We start from the raw sequence: 24,089 nt of genomic DNA on the forward strand, positions 1-24,089 counted from the left end.
AGGAGGGAAGGAGGAATTGGTAAAGGGAGATGAAAATCAACTACATTGTCTATTGATAAATTAAAATTCAACAACGAATAACATGAAAAATATCTTAATAGAGGATGATTAACAATGTGGTATACATCCTTCCAGATTTTTCTTTACATGTGATATGTATGTATCAGAGATCCCTAACCTGAACTTCTAAGTTGTGTGTGAAATTTTGTGTGCATGTATACATATGCATTTTTTAAGAAAAAGGGACCATAACCTTTATCAGTTTCCAAAGAAGTTTCAATAATACACACACACACACACACACATATACGCACACATATTTCTATTTAATTTACAAAAATCAAATCATAATCTACATATAGTTCTGTAATTCACTGTTTTTCCAACTATGGACATCTTTTCACTTTAGTAACAGCTGTTATTCCCAATGTTATTTTATTATCACTTGATTTTTCTCCCTTTAGTTACCAGAATCTAGAACTTAGGGACAGGCCAACCTGGCTTGGCCTCCGGGCTTTACCACTTACAAGCTCGGTAAATTTGTCCAGTTACTCAGACTTTAACAGTCCCAATTTTTCATCTGTAAAGTCAAGATAATAATACAATTATTAGAATTATAATAAAACTGTTGCAAGGAATAAATGATAAAATACATTTTAGGCAATTAGCACTTATAATGACTAGCATAGAGTAAATATTCTATAAACATCAGTGCTTTTAGTAGGTAGAATCCACATGGTCCAAATTCAAATATATATGAGTCTTCTCCAGATGTGGTTTTATACACATACACACACATACACACACAGACATTATATATAGAGATGTTGTTTTATATATATATATATATATATATATATATATATATATAAAAGAACATCTGGAGAAGAGTTTTAAAATCAGAACTTAGGGTGTCAATAAAATAGATTATTGAGAATAAAGCTGAAGCTACATGCTGATAAAATGGTATTATTCGTTATTTAGGAGTAAGTTAGCAAGGAAACATTTATTATAGAGCTGTATATATTGCAATGCATAAGGTGTCAGCCCTAACCAGTATGGCTGAGAGAAGTGCCTGTGGACTGAGCTGATCTGGCCTCCTCTCCTGTGGATCCTAACCCTCTTCTTCTATGATGTTGAGAAGGCTCTGATGATCCAGCCCAGGTTTGCCTTCCTAGTATCAGGTCTTATTACTAAGTTCTCAGACTTTGCATCTGCAAATGCTGCAAGCTCAGTGCAAGTGCAGAATTCTACTTTCTTTGCATGATGCTAGCGGCCAGGCTCATTTATTAACTAGGGAATGGCTCTGTTCTTTGGCCTGAACTGCAGCTTTCTCTGCCCTCCTTCTGGCCACTCTGCTTCTGTTTGTTCTCTGCAGGATAGAGTAAGCCCCTACCGCAACCACCAATGACTGGGCAACAAGTATATGCCAGGCATGTGCCAAGTACTTTGAGTATTTTATTTTCCTAATCTCACAGCAATTCTTGAAGTCACCTTTGTCTTTCAGACACAGAAATTGAAGCATAATGAACGTAGGAACTTGTGCAATGTGACATGTTTAGTCAGGGGCAGATTCGGCATTTGAGCTGCTCTATTCTAGAGCCCTGTCCCTACACACACTACCACAGTCATGATTCTTTTGATTCTGTGTAGTGAGCTACAGGTTACACTTGCAAGATTTTGGAGGAAAAGGAGAAAACATCAATTTGGTGGCCATGGGAAGTTTCTGCTGGACAGAGCAGATTGCACCATCAGGTTTTATTCTCACAAGAAGTCATCCTGTAGGACGGTGCTTTCAATTCCACACTCCACCTGCGGATTGTAGCTGTAATTATCTCCTTCAGATTTGCAGAAAGGCCAAAGAGAAAACTACTTGGAAGGGATAAATTAATTGATCTGTGATGACTATGTCTGTGGTAGGCAGAGTAATGGCCTCCCAAAGATATCCACATCCTAATCTCTGAAACCTGTGACTCTGTTGCTTTACCCGGCAAAAGGGATTTTGCAGATGTGATTAACAATATTGAGGTGGGAAGGTTATTCTGGATTATAAGGAGTACCCAATGTTATCACAAGAGTTCTTTTACGAGGGAGGCAGAGTGTTGGAGTCAGAAAAGATGTTGCGATGACAGAAGCAGCAGCCTGAGTGAAATGGGCTATGAGCTAAAGGGACGCAGTCAACCTCCAGAAGCTGGAAAAGGCAAGGAAATGCATTCTCCCCCAGCCTCCAGGATGGAAGGCTGCCCTGCTGATTCACTTTAGGCTTCTGGCCTCCAGAATTGTAAAATAATCAATTTGTTGTTTATAGGCCTCTAAATTTGTGAAAGTTTGTTACAGCAGCAATAGGTCACTAATGCAATGTCTATGTCTCAAGTGTTCTATAACGATAGTGTCCAGTATTAAACCTGAAGTCCTATGTTCAATTTATTCAAATCCATACTATTAATGTTTTCTAGCATTTCCAACAGCTCGTTGGTGATGTCCTGATTAATCTGGTTCTCCCCGTTTGTAAAGAAAATGAATTATAATTTATAAAACCTATGAGTTTTTAAGTGAACATACTCTAGATATTTCCAAAATCCAGACAATGGAAGGCTATTCTCCTTCCCCTTGGAAAATAACATAGACATGCTGTCCTCGAACTGACACATATTCATTCACTAACTACAGCTTTACAAAACTAAAACAGGTAGGCATGATTAGAGTGAATGCAAATCCCATCCCCAACCCCCCCTTTTCTTGGTGGAGATACCTGTGAACATTTTCAATACCCACCTGCAATTGCGTCTTTCATCAGTCAGCTCAGTTTTATGAAGGTTAAAAACTCTTCCTAATTTTGATTCTAATAAGTGACTTGAAGAAAAGTGTGTCCCTGTTTGTTTACCTATATAAATTTAGAAGCACTGTGAAGTCTCTAACAAAATTAGCCGTGGGGGGAATCAGATAACCTAATTACAGAAGCCTGAGCCACTTACATTCACAGGACTCTGGATATTGGCAGCCCAGGAATAGAATTCACACACCAGGATCAAAGACCATCTACAGATTGATGACGCTTTTGTTGTTGTCATTGAGCATAAAGAAGAGTCCTGTAGTTCTGAAAGGTTTCTAACGACGTCATCGTTATTTGAATAAGCCAGGAAACATCAGATCCCAGAAATGTATCCTTTACAGACCTATATTTCAGGAAGAAAGCTTTGATTTTCAGGCAACCTGCTGTGTGTCCCTGTGCTCTCCAACTGGACACCAAAATAACCAGTGTTTTCATGCAGATACCAGACTGCTTTGAAAGAGCCAAAGGTATCATTAGTTGGTCCTCTTGTATTATTAATTTTTTAAACTTAAGAGTTCCAAACAGCTGAATATGCCTGGCATACTAGACTAATTCCCCTAGAGAACTCTCATGTAGAAGTGACATTATGATCATTAGCCAAAATTACTACAAATATTATTTTTTCTGTTGTTTCCCCCATTACTTAAGGTCTTCTTGTAAACTGACTCCTTTTTACTCTCTGATGGTAACAATTTACACTGAATAAATTATTTAAAATGACAGATTCTCAAGGAAAACTCCTTGTTGGCTTCCTGCAAAAAAGAAGCAGGCTGGCAAGTAGCTGCTATTTCTTCACCAGGAAAAAATAATGTTAAAGTGAGTGGCTTGTCTGTGTGTGCCAGCTGTCATCTGGGACAACCAGGACTCTTGACACACTTGGCGATCAGCATGAACTTCCAAGTCTCTTTTTCCCTCTTAAGGCACAGGGCACAGAGAGCCACAGTCTGGATTTCTCAAAAGTCATGATTCCAAAAAATTTTATTTTCAACACAGTGATTTATTTAATCTAAATGTGGTTTAATCTTTATGCTGGTTAAAGACTGTTCATATAAACAAAATTTTAAAAGACAGATAAGATCTTTAGACTGTATTATGATGCAGAGTTAAGAAAATATAGTCACTGAGTTTTTGTACATTATCATATGTAATAATAAAGTTCAAACTTAACCCTCCAAATCAAACATAACTTGCAACGTACAGAGTTTGGACAAAGTAGCTCTCTTTCCTTGTCATTTCAACTGTGGATCTAAGTCCCAATTCCTCCCCATCAAAGTTGCTTGCTTCTCTTCCTGCCCCCTCCAAAAAATAAAAATAAAAAGTGGACTGCCATAGGGTAGGGGCAGGTGGATGAAACCCAAAAGCAACAAGCTAGGGCTCCCACACGCAGCAGTGCCTTGGTTAGGGCTGTGTCTGACGTGCCCCTCCACAGAGCTTTGGCAGGGACCACTCTAGCATAATTACCTCCAGATTAGTAAGTTCAGGGTAGAGGCGGGTGGGCAAAATTCCCACAGAAGTGCATCATTCCTAGGACACAGTGCATGAAACAAAGGAGAAAAGCCTTACTTATTTGGAAAACTGCTTAAAATAAACACTATCCACTATAAAAGAGCCAAGAAAAAAAGCCCATTTTGCCTCCATCTCTCTCTTCCACTTAAACTGGCAAATCCTATGGTTATGAAACATACTCAGAGGCAGCCTTTACTGCCATGTGCCTAGATATTCACAAAGGTTCAGACTAGGTGCTAAAGGGCCTAACACAACATCAACAAGTGGGTCTAATTCCTAAAGGAATCATTAGGATTATATTTCATGTTTATGGAGAGTTTAATTTTGGTAAACTACTCCCATGGCTGGGTTGACATGAGACAGGCATGGTTATTATGAGATCATTTGGGGAGGTGAGAAAAGAAAGCACCACATTAGGATAGCTCATGCCTTCTGATTCTTTGTTCCATACCAAATAGTCTCAGAAAACACTCCCCCCAACAAGTGTGGGTCAGTTGAGTACTTAACCGTGATACACTCAAAGTGCTGTCTACGGCAGCAACTGGAGTTCAGCATGAACTAGGTTATCCTGTTCATTCAATAAGTAATTATTCCACAAATAGGCACTACATGAGCCACAACTATGTGACAGAAAGAATATGAACAAGGCAGGCATGGGCCTTACCCTCCTATAGTTTACAGCCTCATTTATGCCTCTGCCTGAGTTGTAGGGACCTGGGAATGAGGCATGTCCCCCAGAGGGTTCTACACACCTCTGAGAAGTGAGGAAGGGGCCTAGAGGTAGAAGCTCCCGGAGGTGAGGTGGCAAAAGAGCCATAGGAGTTAAGGATTCTAATCCTAAGAAGAAGGGGTTCCTAAGGAAACACATCTTACCGTATCTTTCTCTTAGAGATTTACAAGCAAATTAAAAGCACTGGAACATCCTCCAGTCAAGAAACATGAAAAATTTCATTCATCCAGCAAACATGTTCACCATGGAATATCTCATAGAACCAGGCTTTCAGGGGACCCACTGTGGGAAATACTGATAGGTCCACAGTCTTAGAGCAGAATCAGAAGACTGTGATTTAGGAGTCACATTTTCCTAGCAGCACACACACTTCGTCTGAATGGCCTGCTGAGATTCTCGCTATTGTGACCTGGACTAACACACCTCTCAGAGGAGGCAGAAAAGAAAAAATGGCTGGCTCTCCAGCACGCTGCTCCTGAACCCTCCACCCTCAGCCTTGGGACCGTCCCTGCTTTCTGCATCATACATTTTCTTGGGACTTGGCTCCATAGCTTCTGGCTTTGGTTGCTCTGTGTGTTCTTTGACCCAAGACTTGTCTCAATCCAGTTTGGCCTCCTGGCATAGTTCTCATTCTTTGGTCCAAGGACATAGCCTGACCCTGGGTCCCACAGCTCTACCTTACAATTCTGGGGCCAAGATGTCTTCCATGAGATTTCTTGCCTCTGAGTCAACATATGGTTCATTACCTTAAATTATACCTTGTATTTCCTTGGGACAATTGGTTTCCTTGTAGGAGAAGGTAATGATCCATTTCCATTTTAAAAAAGACAATTTAATGGTGGCTCAGCGACCCTAGAAAGGGATGGCAAAGGGCACTAGGATATTATATTATATATTATCTCATTTCATTGTCCCAACAAATTATGGAGAGGTTGCAATTTTTACCTCTGTCTTCTGAATTAGGAAGTGGATCATTTGGGATGTGGTAACTTGCCCAAAGTCACAGAGCTTAAGTGGTAGAGCCAGTATTTGAACCCAGGCAGTCCAACTTCAAAGTGCACACTGCTCTGAATCAACATGCCTCCCTTCATTTTCTACCCCATTTCAAGATTTTCCAACTTATCTTCAGGAACTACTGCTTAGGAGCCTGGCATTTCTGTGTGCTCATGATCCTGGGGCTGCCCAGTGTTCCCAATACCACCCTTCCCTCACTAGTCTGGTTGGCACACCATACACTCAGGATTTGTGCTCTCCCTCTCCCCCTGCCAGGGCAATCTATTTCCACCGCAGTGAAGCTGGTAAGCCACTCTGTGCTGACGTTCCCTGTCTGGTAACAAAGTGCTTTAACTCAGGCTAAGTGTATATGTCTCCAGGAAGCTCCGCATGCAGGGGCTGTAACGGCAGGATGGTAGAGCCCTACGGGAGACACTGTTGAGTCAGAGTTGGAACTTCAACATCCCATGGAACACTGCTGACTTTGCCTGGATCAGCATTCTCAACTCTCTCTGCGTGTGGAAATAGGAAGCTTAAAAATATGTGTGTGTGTGTGTGTGTGTGTGTGTGTGTATGTCCTTTCCTAGACACAGGACTAGTTATATAAATGGAAATACATTTTCTAAATTCTGGTCTATGAACATCTCACAGCAGTGGATGAAAGATGACAAATGTGTTTACTCAGAGGAGAGAAAAGGCATAAAGATCACGGACCTGACTCCAATTACCATGTGCTCTTGGGTCAGAATCAACTTCACTACGACTAGGTTTTCTCAGCCAGCAATGAGGGATTGATACCAACTTACTTCCAAGATGCATAATGAGAAATGACTAATTCAGATGGTCACGGGTACTGTTTGGGCAACGTTAAAATGATGCCATGGAGATTTGAGTAATTTGCCTCTTAATATTGCCAAGAAATCCCCTATAATTCTAAGTAGGGAGCTAGAGTGGAATTCAATGAATCATAGAGCATAGACTCACTAATTACCTATAGATGGCTGCTACTCTTTCCTCCTGCAAATATCTTTCCTCTGGATAGGAATTTGGGAATATAAATCTAAAGAAAAGAACACAACATCTTGAAGTTTCTTTGGCACACTCCCACAAAGCCAGGGCTGTCTTGTTGGCCAGCTGTCTCCTCAAAATAGGGGTCCTAACTTAAAGAAAGCAGGAACTTCCAATGAAAGAAATACCTGAACAAAGTATTCTTTCATTTTACAAAGCTTTCTTGAAATAGAAACTTTTCTCATGCATAGTTCATTAACTCATTACCTTTGAGTAGAAAAAAAAAATCAATCCAAAATGAAGATGTAACTCTGAAATGATCAAGTTAACCAGTGGGAAAATGTGATTTAACTTTCAAAACCTCGATAGTAACTCGTGTTATCTGAAGGGAGGTTTACTCCATGAAGCTAGAAAGAGCTTTAAAAGAAAGAGACATATTTAGGTTGCAAGATACAACTGTCAGTGCCTGCTGGTCATAGCTCGTCTCACAAGTGATAGAGTACACAGGCAGTGAGTCGGAGTGGAGGCGCCCAGTGCCCTGGACGTGAGGAAGTCTACCTGTGCCATGGCAGTCCTGCTAACTGGCCTCTTCCCTCCTACACTCCCAAGTGGCCAGCACCCCGCCAGCCTTGTCTGAATAACAGCCATCCAACATGGGCTCCCCACGTATCTACTACAGGGTAGGCTTTCTAAGGAGAGCTAAGATGATCAGGGCATGCTCCCTGCCCTTTACACTTGTCAACTTAGGGTGATATCCAAGTTTGACAGCTTTGATTTTCTGGGCAGCCCTCCTTAGGGGATCTGTGTCTGTTCTGTTGTAAGCTTTGTGAATTAGTCCCATCCTTAGGTTGCTCCTCACAAATAGGGAACTCTCTCAGAGTTGTTTTCAGATGTGGAGTGCTCTGTGCTGGTAACTTTCTACTGGCATTGGATCCCCTTGTGACTGATGGCATATATCCACAACAGAAATTTTCAGTGGTACGAGGTGGCCCATCATGTTGGGTTGGGGGTGCAGATTGTGACTTCACAACTTACCATCCCCTAAAGGCAAGAATTGCCTTCTGAAGCCTAAAGTAGTGCCAATATTCTAGGATTATTTGTTAAATGCAAGGGCACAGAACTAGCCTCATGTTATGTGCTGACAAGCCACATGCTTGGCTGAAACTCTTGGTGCTTGGCAATTGGTCCTTAGCAAGAGATTCCTGCAGAGTGAGAAGATTAGGAGGTGCAGGTGGCTTTGAAGATTTAGTTGGTGTGAGTTAAGAATCACCTAGAGAGTTGTATAAGGAGGTAGATCCTGAGCCGTACCTCTATAGATTCTGATTCCAAAGTTCTGAATTCAACCTCAAGAATCTGCATCTTGCAAACATAATGCTGCGATTATGACTCCAGTGGCTTGAGTGGCTTGTGTTTAGACATTGTACCCCTCTTCTCGGATTCCTGTGAAGATTCCGACCAAGGGCCCTTGGGAGTCAGTTTGGGCTGGTGCTCCTGTCCACCCACTCAGCAGCTCAAATCCCGCTGGAACTTTGAGTAATATGAGGACCTTAGCTTTGCTGCCTGCGTCACCTTCGTGAAGTCATTTCTTTCCTGGTGTCTCCAGCCCTGACTACTGCTAGAGCTGCTGAGAATGTATCCCTTTCTGCCTATTACTGCATACTGTCAGCATTCCCATACCTCATTTTCCTATTAGGATGGCCTAGCAATTCACCAATAGTTGCCAAGGCACTTCTGGAGTCATACAACTGGGAATACCCTCTTTTATACAGTTACACTTCTAAAACCAGACTGTTGAGGGGCCACATAGCTCCATTCTTAAACCCAGTTTGATGCTGAGAAGTTGGGGATGTGATGGACGTGCCCTTTGAGTCAGAGTCTCTGCCTCAGCAGGTGAGAAGTGAGCCCATTGCAAACAGCATCTCCCCCAGACAATCCTGTGTTACAAACATGTAAATGAACCCTACTGAGGTGTCTTTTGTGACATTCTAAATTTGGGAATAAATTATCTCCAAAGACAAGAGATGGATGATGAGTGCAGTACATGATGGGACTGAAAATGGCTAAAATGGAAAGAATGGATGGCCTGTGATCAAAAACTGAGCACTGCACTTATCTGGGAAAATTTCTAACGTGCTTCTTAACTCTAATTTCAGGAAAGACAAACCCAGTCTCTCCTTTAACGTTTCATTCATCTTTTCACTCATTTAACATTGAGCACCTGCTTTGTGGATAGAATAATACATCTTGTCAGATCTGCCGGCGGCCGACCCGAACAGCCCTAGCCTCGTTCCTTTTAGTGGGCGAGCAAATTGCCCGGATTCCTCTTTCCCTACAGTCCCCATTGGAAGGAGATGGAGGAAGAGAGCCGTGAAGAGAGGTGAGCACAGCCGCTGGCCCCTCAACCAGCCCGTTAAAGGACACTCAGACATGGCAGGGGTTCTGTCGAGCAGTTCCGTTTATTATCACACAAGCACTTGCTTTTAAAGGCAAATGGGGAAGGGAGGCTTTTACATCCTCCAATCAGCTTAAAGGTTATGAGAGCATGCATCCTGTCTCAATGCCTAGCTATTGCAATCACACAGTGTTCACGAGCGCGGAAGCGCGTATTTGGCCAATAAGGGCTAAGGTAAGGTTCCCGTGGACACCCCCACCCTACTTCCTCCCAGAGCCGTTTTAGGCCGCCGCATTAATACGCCCTTGTGGGCCCATAATGGCACCACTTGTAATGTCAATTAAGGTGGCGTTAGTTTTTAAGGCCTGACAACATCTCAAAATTAAAAGACTAATTTCAATTAACCAAGAATTGAGAGTCTACTTGCTTCTGACAACTAGTAGCTTTTTTATTAAGTTACCAGAAGTAGGAGGTAAGGTGCTCAGACCTCTGGGGAGAACTTTCAGGTGGTGATTGGAGTCAGAGGCATTTGAGCAAGGCAGATGACCAAGCACTCATGTGAGCCGTGGAGCCCTATAACTGAGGGGCTTGGGCTCTACTGATTTCCAGCAGGCAACAGGAGCCCAAGGATGACTTGAAAGCTCCATTCTAAGCTCTTTGTGGTTTAGTAATGTTCCTATGAAGTGGGGACTCATTACAATAAAAGCTACTTAATATGAGTGTAAGCAGATCCTTCAATGTAAACTTGCAAAAAAGACTGGTGTAGGTTTTGAATCAGGATTATATAGAACCACAAAGGAGCCTTTACTGACACCTCTAGAATTGGGGCACCAGAGTTTCTGCTAAAATAGAACAGCTCTAATTAGACCTGTACTCAACCAACTGGCAAAGATCAGAAGAACCCTGTAATCAGACTGCCAGTTGCACAAAAGGACACAACAGAGATGGGAGGTTTTTTTTTTTTTTTTTGGATGAACTAGTAATGAACAGCTCTCTGGGAACAACCTCCATCAGCCCCCGACAAAATGCTCCAGTTTGCCTTTGAGCCTTTACCCATACTGCTTCTTCTACCTGAAACACCCTTCCCTAACGCTTCCTATGACTAATAAGGAGGTCAGTGGCCTCATTCCCAGCAAGAAAAGACAACACACCTGTTTCCAAAGTCAACATCAAGCCTGTTCATCCTTTGTTCATTCATTCAGCTGCTTGGTTGGTTATTCAGTCTGCATTGGGCACTTAATACCAGCCCCTGTGGTGTGCACTGAGGATGCAGACATGAAATGGGCACCATGTTTACCTTTGGGGAGCTTAGAGTTTAATGGAGAGACAAATAGGAAATTGTAGAACTGTGTGGTTAGTGATATAATCAGGGTTTGTACCATACAGGAGCACTGCGGAAGTTAGGAACAGGGTCTGAAGGATGAGACAGGAGCTGGTTGAGGCAGATATTATAGGTCTGATGGTGGCACTGGCTCTTGTGACCATTCTCTTTCACTTTGCTCTCTTTGTGTAAATGATCCATATTGATCATATGGCCAACCTGGATTGGGAGTGCAGACTGTGACCATGAAAGACAGAGAAATAGCCTCATGGAGACTAAGATACGGGCCATGGCCTTATGCCAATTATGCACCAACACAGTGGGACAACCATTCTGAATGTTAATACAATCTCACTTCAAGAGGGCAGACTAAGCATATAAGACATATATGACATTTAAGACATAAAAGGCAGAAAAGACATATAAAAAAGAATAAATCTATAACATGGATGGAAATCAGGTTACCATCCGTAGACATAAATTTTAAGAAATTTCTGGAAAATAGCAAACAGATACAGTTAGATTGAGCCAATAAAAACCCCAACATAAAATAGATTTCAGAGAGAGCTGGTAAGAGATGAGAGCTGTTCTTCCCAATGGAACTCTGAAGAATTCAGGTCTGTAGCCATAGAGAGCAGGAGCAGTCAAGGTAACTAATGAAAGGACTCCGTGGAATGCTGTTTTCCATCTCTTCCCACCTGACTCCAAGCTCTGCATGGAAGACTAGTACACCAGAGTAGTTCACCCCTGAAAATAAAGCCTTCCTGATGTTGGCGTGTTGGGCAGTCAAAAGCTTGCCTGTTTCTCACTCTCACATGTGCCCTTCATGAGCCTGACTGCCAGCCCGGCCATTCATGAGGAGAAACACAGTAGAAAACCATTCCTATACAGCTGCCAAGAAAATCCCACCAGTCACCTCTACTAGTCAACCTAGCCCTTCACTTATAAACATGATTCAGCCAGTCAAAAGTCACCAGTCCTTGAAGGAAAACCAAAAGCATAAGAGAGAAGGATTCAGAAGAACAAGAGAACAACTAATGCCAAAGGAAATAGAGTTGAAACAGGACAAAGAAAATCACTTTTTAAAAAAATTACAATTTTCAGATAATTGGACATCAAAAAGTAAGCTATGACATGCTATATATGTACTGAAGATTTTAAGTTTCTCCAGATCAGCCAGAGAAGACAAAGATAATTAGAAACTCTAGAAAAATAAATGTACATAAAGGGCAATTATGGTCTAAATAGGAAGCAAATTAAAATATAGTACATATTTAAAAATGAATGGAATTTGAAAAACACTGGTGTCAGAAGCAAACAAGTTAAGCCTCTATGGTCAACGGAGAGAGTCAACAGGTACAGATACAGAGAGAGATACAGTGAGCCTCTCTGTATGCTCTGTGAGTTCTAGCCCACGGGGGGAAATAATTACCTCTTTACTGCATGGTTTATTTTACCTTCTGAAAATGGTTTGGTGACTTTATGAACTATGTTTTTTTCCAGATTATCCTTAGTATCTAATTTTCTCCAGGAGAACAGTCCTAAAGGTGAGATTAAGTTTTGTTTTACTTATTTTTTTATTTTTTTGTTGAAACATAATTGATTGTACAACATATCTGTGGAGTACTGCATGGGATTAGGTTTTGAACTATATTTTAAAAACTTTCTCCCCCCAGGGTCTTTTCTGGTCTTCATGAGATAGTTAAGCTTTACTAACTGAAAAATAAGCCTATCCTCATTGTAAAAAACAATTTTTTAAAGTTAATCCCCAATCTTGATGTTTGATTGATATTTTAATTTTTAATTAGAAATTCAGTTTAGTTAGAAACCAGTAATTCCTGCTTTAAAAAAACAGTTATCTGAAGTCCAAGTCCTCACTTTCATTTCAGAGTTCTTTTCCTTCTGTTGAAGTAAAATAAATATAATGCTTTTTAATTTTAAAATAATAGTAATGGGTTACCTTTACATTTTTCTGTATTTTTCAAATGTTCTACCATAAGCATATACTGATTCTATACTTAAGTTACTTAAAATGAGTATTAGTAGACTAATATAAGACTACTTGAGTATATTACTAGGATGAGAAAATCTCCCCGGTTCCACAGTTTTCTTTTTGACAAGCAGGATGGCAAGCGGACTGACTATATAAAAATCGTACTGAACACGTTTCAGTAGGTGATTTGAATCACATGTTTCAGCCCCCGGCTCTTTTTCCTTCCAACCAAGAGCATATTCCCACTGTTACATGTCTATGATCTTTATGTCACAACCCCCCCCCATGTAAATTTTGCTCACTTTTGTAAATCTTGAAATTTCTAATTATTTCAGAACTTTTAACAGAGATTTTATTAGTTGAAGAGCTTATGCAAGAGAAAGAGAAGGAGTAGGTTTATTTTAAAACTCTCTAAAATAATATCCCTGTTTAAAAAATGTAAAATGGTGGTTGCTCGGGCTGGTGGGGTGGGGGAGAATGGGCACTTAGTTTAATGGGTGCTGAGTTTCCGTATGGGAAGGCGGAAAAATTCTGTAGCTGGGTGGAGGTAATGGTTAAAAATGGTTAAAATGGTAAATTTTATATGTGTAAAAAGAAGTCCCTGTTAATATTGAATTTGGGCACAATTTCAGTGAGACCTTTCCTTTTTTACAGCATTTCAGAATCAGAATCTTTTGTTAACTTGTAGCGTAACCAAGTTCTGTGCCTTTGCGACTTTAACAAGGTAGTCCTCCTGGCAGGGTGTGCTGACGGGCCGTTAGGCAACGCTTGGTCAGCTCTTGGCATTAATCTGCAGGCTGTTTTGAGGGTCAGAGGAGAAACAGAGTCCTTCTTCCCAACAGCGATGGAGGGGCCTTTTAAAGTTGGAAATTGACCAACATTTTTGGAAGTGGATACAGCAAATTTTAATGATGGTTTCTTTTACAAAGTAGAATTTGGACCAGAGGTTGCATCTTTCTTACATAGCTTCTATTTTGTTAAACATCTTCTGAACATACCAGAAAAATAATTTCATGAAAACTATAATTTCCACTTAAATTTTTGTTCACGCTCTGCATAAAGAGAACCCCCCAGAGAGTGAATGATTTGCTTTTACCACTGCTGGCAGGTGGACTCCGAGCTGACCCCAGGTTCCCTGGCCATTCCCTCCTGAACAGCCAGGAGATAACAAGAGCGATGGCCTTAGGAAGCAGAAATGGACTTCCAGACATTCACAGTTACTAGAGGCAGTGGCAGGTATGTCCCAAAGCGTAAAGCACACCTTTTTTTTTTTAATTCAAAATATTTTAACATTTATTTATAAATATTTGTGGGGAATAAATATGTTGTTTCAATACATGCATATACTGCACAGTGATTCACTTAGGGTAGATACCACAGTTCTGTCTCCATTAGTACACTGCTTCGCCTCCCCTCACCTCCCACTGTCTGGTAACCATTACCCTACTTTCTCCTTCTGTGAGTACAATTTGTTTTTGTTCTTGTTTTTAGATTCCACATAGGAGTGAGTCCTTGCGGTATTTGTCTTTCTTTCCCTGACTTACTTCATTCGACATGATGTTTTCCAGTTCTGTCCATGTTGCTGCAAATGATAGGATATAATTTTTTCTATAGCTGACTAGCATTCCCTTGTGTATACATACCATAGTTTTTCATCCATTCATCCATTGATGGACATTTAGGTTGATCCATCTCTTGGCTTTTGTGAATAGTGCTATGATGAACATGCGGGTGCAGGTGTCTTTTTTGATACATTATTTTAATTTCCTTTGGGTATATACCCAGTAATGGGATAGTGAGTCATAGCGCAGATCTAATTTTTAGTTCTCTGAGGAACCTCCATACTGTTTTCAACAGTGGCTGTACCAATGTACACTCCACATGCTCACTAGCGCTTGTTTTTTCTCTTGTTGATCACAGCCATTCATTCTAACTGGAGTGAGATGATGTCTCAACATGGTTTTAATTTGCACTTCCCTGATGATTAGTGATGCTGAACATTTTTTCATGTGCCTGTTGGCCATTTGTATGTCTTCTTTTGAGATACTCACCACGAGAGACTGAGATAACTGACTCTGTTCACCAGTGGTTTAAAATCTTTATATGACTGGAGAATTAAAAAATGTATCACTGATTAAATTTCCTTCAGGCATTGGACTTTAGGGACAGTATTAATCTGCCTGCCACTGTAGTAAAGTTATTATTGACATCTATGTATTACCTTACACTTCACTAGAATGATTTACAAATGGTGTTTTTGTTGGCTACACAGGGATTTGTTTTTTACTATTTTTTATATTGTACTATTTTTTATACATGCTTTTTTGCATGTATGAGTTACAATATTTTTAAGAACGGCACGTCTGGTTAAGAACATTCTGATAGTTGCTAAACACTTAGATTGATGGCCAGTGTTCAAAGACTTCAGATATAATGAAATGTACTTACACTTTATAACAAAACTTTTCTGAATATAATTCAGACTTCCATTAGTGATTTGATTCAAAGATTTTTCAAAATAATAGTGCAATGTCTCAGGGGGTTTCATGATGGATCAACTAACGATTATATAATCATTATAGCATAGTTTTAAGAAACTGTTATAAAGGCTTGAATTATTCAGTTGGATTGGGTTTTATACGAACATGACTTTGCAGAGTAACAGAGTATGTGTTTAAAACTCTGAGGTTACACAGCTTTGCCTACAGATATCATGCCAGATATAGTTAAAAGGGTCATTCATACAGTATTGACAGCAAAAGAAAATCACATTTTTTAAATTTAAAAAGTCAGAACTTTTCTATGGGAAAAATGAAACACCTGTTTTAGCACATATTCAGGCTTTTAACATGACCTATCTAAAGCCAAAGGAAATGGAGTCGGTTAAATATTCTGACACTGTTTAATACATGTGTCAGTTCCCTGCTCCTGACCCTTGACTAGCTTCCTGCTGTTTATCAGATCAAATCCAGCTTAAGTGGATAAATTTTAGATCTCTCAATGACCTGCCTTATAGATTATACATTTTCTTCTTTTCCCAACCATTTTCTCAATTCCAAATGGGCACAGGCCTCTCTCTGTCCGTAGGCTGTTCTCATGGTGCTTCTTACTTTCAAGGTGCATTATCCTTACACTTCTGTCGGTCATGCCACATGTTCCCATACTGTAAGGCCTAGCTCAGAGCTCACTTCCTCTCCAAAGTCATCTCAATGCTACATATCCTTGGTAGTTAATCTATGCATTAATAACTTAACAGAGATTTAATGAGTAGGTGGTATGTGTCCAGCATGACGCTAGGCACCGTGAGAGGCTCTAACTAGGATGGCAGACACAGCTCTGGCATTCAGCCTCAAGTGCTGTCCAGCCTCCCTAACTGGACTGTAACCGTTCCAAAGAAGGGCTGTGGTCCTGTACTAACCTTGCCGTATCCCGCTTAGCTTTGGATGAAGTGTCCTGGTATTGAAAGATCTGGGTGATTGGAGCACATCTGCTTGGTATCTATGGTAAGCAAATGAGGAACAACTGCAGGAAACTTGCTAGTCCTTGGACACAAAAGGAATATTTTCATAGGTGCCCAACTCCAGAGTCCACTGTATGGAGTTAACACACGTAGAATAAACAAATGAATGAGCGCCTTAAAGGGAGGTGAGAAAACCTTCAAGATGGGGTGAAATTAAGTAAGCAAGAGAGTCAGGAGTACTGATTTCTCTGCAGCAGAAGAGACAGAGATGTCTTTTTGAGTAAGGACACAAGGACCACAATTCTGAAGATTCTGAATTCTAGGTTTGACCAACACATACAGCCACAAGCCAGTGGGACAGCTGCCACTCTGGCAGATTTGTCAAGAGGAAAAAGACAGCTGAGTGAGCTAAATCTTACCCAGCCAAAAAGAATTCCCTAGCTTTACTATAAACCATGAGAGCAGAAAAACCAGCCTAGAAGCATTAGAAATGGGCCAACAGAGAGTGTCAAGGAGATAGCAGGGTCTAACAACAGAAAACTAGGCAGCAGATTAGATAGAGTAGGTGTGGGAGAGGGAGACAAAGGCACACCAGGAGGATTAAGCAGTGACCAAGGGCAAAGGGCACAAGTACTGGACTCTGATGCAGGGACAGTCCCAGCCAGCAGGAGGTGATGAGTGAGATTTTACTAGGGCATGCAGTCCAGCTTCAGCATGGCTCAAATCTCCTAGAACCAGCAACAGTATTAATATGTAGGACACTCTTCCAAATTTACAAGCAGGATGTGTTCTTAAAGCACATTTGTAATTTGATTGGTAACAGAAATATATTTTCCTTCAGAAATTATTTTAGGTTAGGTTAGGTTCTTAGGCCAAATCTCAAAAGCCTATTTAATTTATATGCACCTGAAGTTTAGCCCTCTATACAGGTATTTTACTCATTTCCAATTACCCTATATGTTCCAGTTACTATGACTGCCTAAGAAATTACCCAAAACTTATGAGTTTTAAAAAATACACCACCATGAATCTGTAATTTGGGGCAGGGCTCAGCAGGATACCTCATCTATGGTCTACCTGGCATCAGGAGGGGTCAGGGGGACCCAGTGTCTGGGTCTTGGCATCATCTGAAGGCTTGCTCACTCACATGGCTGGCGGTTGGTGCTGAATGTTGGCTGAGACCTTAGCTGAAGGTGTTGGCTGAAACACCAACACGTTGCCTCTCCAGATGGTCTGGGCTTCCCCACAACATGGTGGCTGGGTTCTTAGGGCAAATGTCATGCATGAGAGAAAAAAAAGAAGAGGTCAAGAGAAAAAAAGAAGATCCTGAGAGAAAAAGAAAGTGTATTCTTTTTATGACCTAGCCCTGGAAGTCACGTATCATCACTTCCACTGTACTCTCTCAGCTGGACCAATCACAAGCCCATTAAAGTTCAAAGTGTGGGGCAGTAGATTCCACCTCCTAATGAAGCATGGCAAGATTCTAGAAGAGCATACGGGAGTGCATACAATCATGTGGCCATTTTGGAGAGTACAATCTGCCACAACATATAACATTACTTGTTGGGAAAACACAATATATTCCAACTTGAAAGGCGATACAGCATAGTGAATGAAGAGCTGGGACTCTGGAGCCAAACACCTAGAGCTTTGCTATATGCTGTGTGACACTGGGCAGTATGCTGAAACTCCCTGGCCTCAGTTTCCACATTTATAAAACTGGGATGAAAAATAAATAAAAAATAGTTAAAAAATAAAAATATAGTTATTTTGAAAAGAGCTTAGAATACCATCTAGTTCCGTAGTGTTAGCTGCTATCGTAACACCAGGGACACACCTCCACCAGCTCTGGCAGGGAAGCTTCCTAGCTCTTGGAGGGGTGTTGGCAGCAGTACCAGAGGTAGAAAATTAATGGTAACAGCTCCCGTTACTGAGTACCTAATACCTGTCAGTAACTATAACAAGTAAGTTGACTCAAAAACCCATGATGTAGGTACTAATATTATCCAGATAAGGAAATTGACTTAGGCAACTGGCCCATCGTGCCGATAGCAAGTGGTAGAAACAGGATTTGCCCCCAGATCAGTTTAACTAGAGAGAAGGAGCTTGAGTCCCTGGATGACTGTGTGCAGCAGAGCCCTTCTCTCAAGCCTGATTTGTGGGTGAGTGAAAAATGACGAGTGTTGTATTATGCCATTGGGACCTGGCATTATGGCAGTGAGCCTATCCTGACTGGGTTAGTACAGGGAAGATTGGAGAGGTGTACTCAAACACCACTAATTTAAGGATCCTTTTCATAAAATAAGATGGTTATCATTATTTGCATAAAACATGGTATTTGCATAAAAGAAAATCATTCTCTAGGTCAGTCCCTACCAGACTCATTCATCTTCTGAACTGGAGGACAAATAGCCTTCGGCCTGCTGGGAGCAGGGCTGGGCACACTGACCTGACACTGACAGGAACAGATGGCTCATAACAGGGCCGACTCTGCACAGCTGAAGAATGCCACTTCTAAGGTCTGACGCTGGTGTAAAGTCTAGTGGTTCCCAGGTTGTTTGTTTCTTTTGTTTTGATGTTTTTCCTTTGAGTAAGGATTCTCTTTTTGACTATGGCGACCAGCGTGGCTGTACGGGTCGCTGATACACACAGGTCTCTGGGCAGGTTCACCACCCGGTTAGACTGTAGGTTCTATGATGGCAGGACATTGCCTGTCTCATTCCAATGCCTGAAACAGAGAGGGCACTCCAGATGTGTTGAATGCTTGAAATACTAAATGTTTGAATAAAATCTCAAGCAAACAAAAGTCAGAGTCCATAAAGTTATCTTGGGTTCTCTCTGCTGGTAGCCTGTATCACTCAAGACCACATGAGGGAGGGACCCAAAATGCCTCCTCTAATCATGAGGATGCAGAAGCTGGTGAATAAATGTTTGCAGACAGAATGATCATGCTGCACCTGTAGACAGGGGAAGGTGTAGGATGGGACAACTTTTGTGGGATGCTATTTTTTATTTTATCTTGAAGGATGTTGTAAATATGGTTGTCATAAAATTGATCATGGTTTTAGTTGTGTGAATCATATGAAAGTCTGTGGGAGTCAGCTGAGCAGACAGCCAAGGAGCACAACACTCTTCTAGACATTTTCCTCTAATACATAGGGTTTAAATTTTTTAACAGTAAAGAAAATACAAAACCATCTTTTAAAAAACTCATCCTTGCATAAAAGCAATATGCAGCTTTTGGTTTTCCTGCAGTCACTGGGACAAAATTCAGAAAATATGGACAATCCCCCCACTAAGGCAACAGCTGGAATATCTTTCAGACCAGAGATCTCTTTCCTATAAATCAAATATAGAACTTTATTGTGATCTGAGTATATTCTGTTTCACATTAATGTAAACTAAATTTTAAAGGGAGTCTGTGTGTTTAAAGGCATTTATAGAAATATACTTCAAAAACACCTAAAGTTCACCACAGAGATAAAGAAAACAGACTGTTTTTAGTTTGGAGAACATGGCTCCAGTGAATTTAAATATTTATCATATAATTTTTATATCACAGTCTTAATGAGAACTAACTTTTATAGCATTATTTCTGGAAACAGTAAAAAATACTACACTTTGGAATTCTATTTCTAGTTGTATTTCCATCACGGGGCACCATTTAAATAAAAGTTGATTTCATGAAAAAATAACAGCACGTTTCTTTCTAAACCTAAAATTTCAAACACCTGCCTTTGAGAAGCAAACAATACAGCCTGGAGTCACAGATTTTAGACTTTTTCCAAGTTTCTTTATCAAGTCACCACAGAGACTCAAAGCCCCCAAAGCAGCTGTTCTTTTCTAATCTAAGGAATAAGAAATGTTTGAGAAAATCTCTTTCATAATTCCTCTGAGAACACACAATGAAAAATTGCTAAGCTTCCATTTCAAATGCGAAGGATTTGGATTGAGTTTAAACAACAGCTTGTGCAAAATGTCATAGCTCTTGTTCTCTTACGCTGAGATGGTGGGTGCTGATGTAATAGAAAGGCTTGCTTTGGACACTTGAAACACAGGGCTGTGACAGCAGCCAACCAACTGCAAAGTTACCCTGTTGGTTGGAGATGAAAGGCAGGCAATATCTTCTCCACATTCAAAGTGACATGGGAAATGAGACAATTGCATAAGTCACAGTGTACAATGATATGAATCCCTCCTGTGTTGGTCTTAAACTCCAAATAAGTCAAATAAGGTTCTTCATTCAGATTACTTAGAAAGGGTCTCAATTTCCCTCTGCATTTTGAATGTGTCCCATCCTAGAGACCTCTGGCGGATAAACCTTCAGAGCTCTATCTTGAGTAACTGGAATTAACATTGTGATTCCTCAGTTCACACGTGTATGTATGTTACATGAAGCTGGAAAGTCACATATGTTCTTTAATGCCTGCTTCAAATATTGTGAGCATACAAGGTATCTTCTAGAGTATTTCCTCAGCTACAATCTCATATAACATCCAGCACTCTTCATCCAAGTACTACTTGCTTGTCTTTTCTGAGTGGATAAAGGTGCCTTTGTAAATAGCTATAGTCTTGCTGCTATGGCCCAAGGTTTTAACTTGCATAACTTGCACTAATACTATGAGTTTTCTTCTTAACCCCTATCTAACCAGGTAAGAATTTCTCAGTCCAGGTAACATAAAATTGCTTATGGATCTCAAGGAAGAAAATAAAAGAAAGTTACAGTTTTACCAAACTATATGGACATATCATTCCTTTTCACACAGACTTTAGAGAATACTGCAAAATTCACACATTCAGAGAATGAAATCAGATGTGATAGAACTGAATGTAGAAATGGGGTTATGAATTTTGTTCAATGCAATTCTATGACCTTTTGGCATTAATATCATTTAACTCAGGGGTGGCTAAAATTCAAGAGGGCCTGAGGAACTTGGATGGGAAAAATAGTATCTCTTTAGTTTCACTAACCTCAAACTGAAATTTAGTATTTCCTCCAATTAAAATGTAGGCCACAAGCCACATAGAACCTGTGATATTGTTGCCAGGAGAAAGCACAGAAATGTTCACTTCACATTACGGTTGTTGATATCTACAACTCGAAATATCTTTTATGCTCACCATCACTTCAGAATTATGGTAGCTATTATACCTGCTGCTAGTTTGCATTATTTAATAATGTATTATTAACAAAACATATATCACAGTTTTAAAAAATTTGGTTAATGTGTTTCAATAAAAGTGGTTTCCTTTGTAACCCTGCATATTTTATTTTATGCATTTAAAAACATCATTCTGAGAAGAGTCTATAGACTTCACCAGGCTGCCAAAGAGGTCCCCAAAGGTTAAGAATCCTTGAAACTATACACACAGCATTTAATAATGCAACAGCTAGGTTTCTACAGTAAATCATTTCTTGCCAGCATCTTTTGAAGGGGAAACAAACTTGACCTTGAAATCAACAGTCTTATTGCCGTAAATACATGATTCTGATGAGAGTCATTTTTTTCTTATTTTGCTGTAAGAAAAGACCTGTAGATACCAGAGCATCTTTGCTTTCATCGCATAGGTAGTTTTCTCCTAATGATAAACTTTATCATTGATATTTCGTATCAACACTGAACTGTTCTCTTATATTTCATACTGCTGAAATCCGGTCTATTTTACAAGGGCATTGAATATAATCATCTTATGACTTTAGTTTAAAACATCACAGAGAGAGTACCAACAAAATCTTTGCTATCTGGAAAAACTATAATGATAATTCCATATTTTGAGTAAAAGAACTGAACATTAGAGTGTACTCCATCAAAGACTGTGCTTTTAAATGACAGTGTCCCTGCTCAATAGAAATGTTACATATCAATTAACATTTCTAGAGTGCTAAGAACATGGCTTCTGGGTTATCGTAATTACGAGACTAATTAAATGATGAGATGATGTCTCAGTAGATGTGTCTTGAGTGTAATCACATTAGACTTTTTGAAAATCCTCCATGGAAAATCTGACCAAAAATAGACATGTTAATGCCAGCAAGTTAAATGGATATTCACTCACTGAAATCTACTGAGAAATAATTGATATACCCAAAATTATTCACTTATGTGTGAAGCTAAATACTTTTCAAAATTCTTACCTCCAAGAGTATAATAGATAGTAACTATTAGGATTCTGAAACTAATAGCAAACATAGAAAATTAAAAACAATATATGTTTGCATTAGGTTGAGATATAATTCACATACCACCTACATATAGTCTCCATATAGTTAAACCAGTTTTTTTCCATTCTTTAAGATACTAGTTATATTACATGCAGTGCGCTAAAATTTGCCTTTTTTTCCAGTTAAATTTGTAAGATTTAGAAACCTATTTATAAATCTAGGCTTCAATTAACTTCAGTACCAGAGGTTTTCTTTGAATTATAAGCTTAAAAATACAGTCCAACTTGTGTACAATGAAAGAAAATACAAAATTATTAAGGTTGGCAAGGATATGAAGTACAACAATGCAAATAAAACAATTTATAGTGTATAGTGTTATAGGACTAAAGATAAAAATCTTGATTAATCACAGTTAACAAATTATTAATTCAAGATCTGGAGCTAATTTTTAGTGACTAACTATATCTGTGTTTGAGTTAAAGTAGACCTTGTATCAATGATATATTCAGTGTTAGGGCTATTGTTTCTTCTCTAGATAATTATTTCAATTAAAAAAAATAAAAACAGCTTACATATCTCCTCAGTAAAGACTATCAATGACATACTGTACACGGCTGGATTTTCAGGAGAGGACACTGAAAATGTGCACTTTGCTCTAACAGCCAAAAAGCAGCTGCATGCACACATGTAAAGGTTTCCACCCCAAATTCCTTGGCATATTCCAGATTATTTTTCTTTAAACAGGAAGCTGTTGACAGTTTTCTCTGGTATTTTCAGAATACCAAAGGCCTTATTTACAAGAGAAATCCTAACTTTTGTTTCAGAGTGTAATGTTCTTTCCCGCTGTTTCTATTGTTGCTAATTAATGAATGCTGCAAACAAGATAGAAACCAAAATTCCTAACTATTCTAGGCTGATTCAGAATCGGGTAGCAACTGTAAAAAGGAAAAGTTAGCAACAAATTGTAAGACTGTGCTGGGGTTTTAAACCCAAAACAATACTGAAGGGAGGATTTCTGGAATTTAAGGGAAGATATTTGGCTCGAGCTGCAAAATCTGTATCTCTAAATAATGTTATGTTAGCAAGTGTTGAACAGGAAGGGTGATTGTATTTTAACCTACTTCATGGAACATTAATCCAAATTTAACCAGTTCTAGAGACTGCATGAAATTCACGACTAGAAGCATTTTTACATATTTTCCCTGGTACAACAATTGCTCATGAAGGCAAACTTGTAGGAGGTGAGCGAGAGGGAAAACCACAGCAAGCTATAAAAACACCTAACTATTTTATATAAAGCAAACTAATTACCTCCCACAGAAGAAGTGCAAGATTTAACAGTCCATGCTCCGCAGACCCTGGGAAACTACAGCAGCAGCAGCAGCAGCAGCAGCAGCCACATCCAGCATCCACCAGATTCTCACAAGCCTTTGACTGTGCGGACTCAGCCACAGACTCTGCCTTGAGCTGACGTCAAAGTCCCTGTCACATGGCCAGATGAAAGCCAAGAGATCATTGGTTGTCGTAGCAACCACAGAACAGCTCTGAAATTATTTCAATAGGTCATCTGTCACTGTGGGGGGTGTGTGTGTGAGTGTGTGTGTGAGTGTGTGTGTGTGAGTGTATACATACACACCCTACACAACCATCATGGACAGCTCCCTGACAACCTCAGTCCCTGAAATTGTGA

The 24,089-nt window shown here is 39.9% G+C and overlaps 1 protein-coding gene across 1 annotated transcript in view; it reads right to left on the reverse strand.

The window, feature by feature from the left end:
* The window catches only part of NCALD (neurocalcin delta), a 94,920-nt gene extending 71,093 nt beyond the window's left edge, over nt 1–23,827 (reverse strand). The window contains exon 1 of the mRNA XM_008590054.1: nt 23,711–23,827. The gene's annotated coding sequence lies outside the window, so the exon portion shown is untranslated. The remainder of the gene's footprint in view (nt 1–23,710) is intronic.
* Between the last annotated feature and the right edge of the window lie 262 nt (nt 23,828–24,089).

The sequence above is a fragment of the Galeopterus variegatus genome, unplaced genomic scaffold (genome assembly GCF_000696425.1).
Source record: "Galeopterus variegatus unplaced genomic scaffold, G_variegatus-3.0.2 Scaffold5823, whole genome shotgun sequence".
Taxonomy (NCBI): Eukaryota; Metazoa; Chordata; class Mammalia; order Dermoptera; family Cynocephalidae; genus Galeopterus; species Galeopterus variegatus.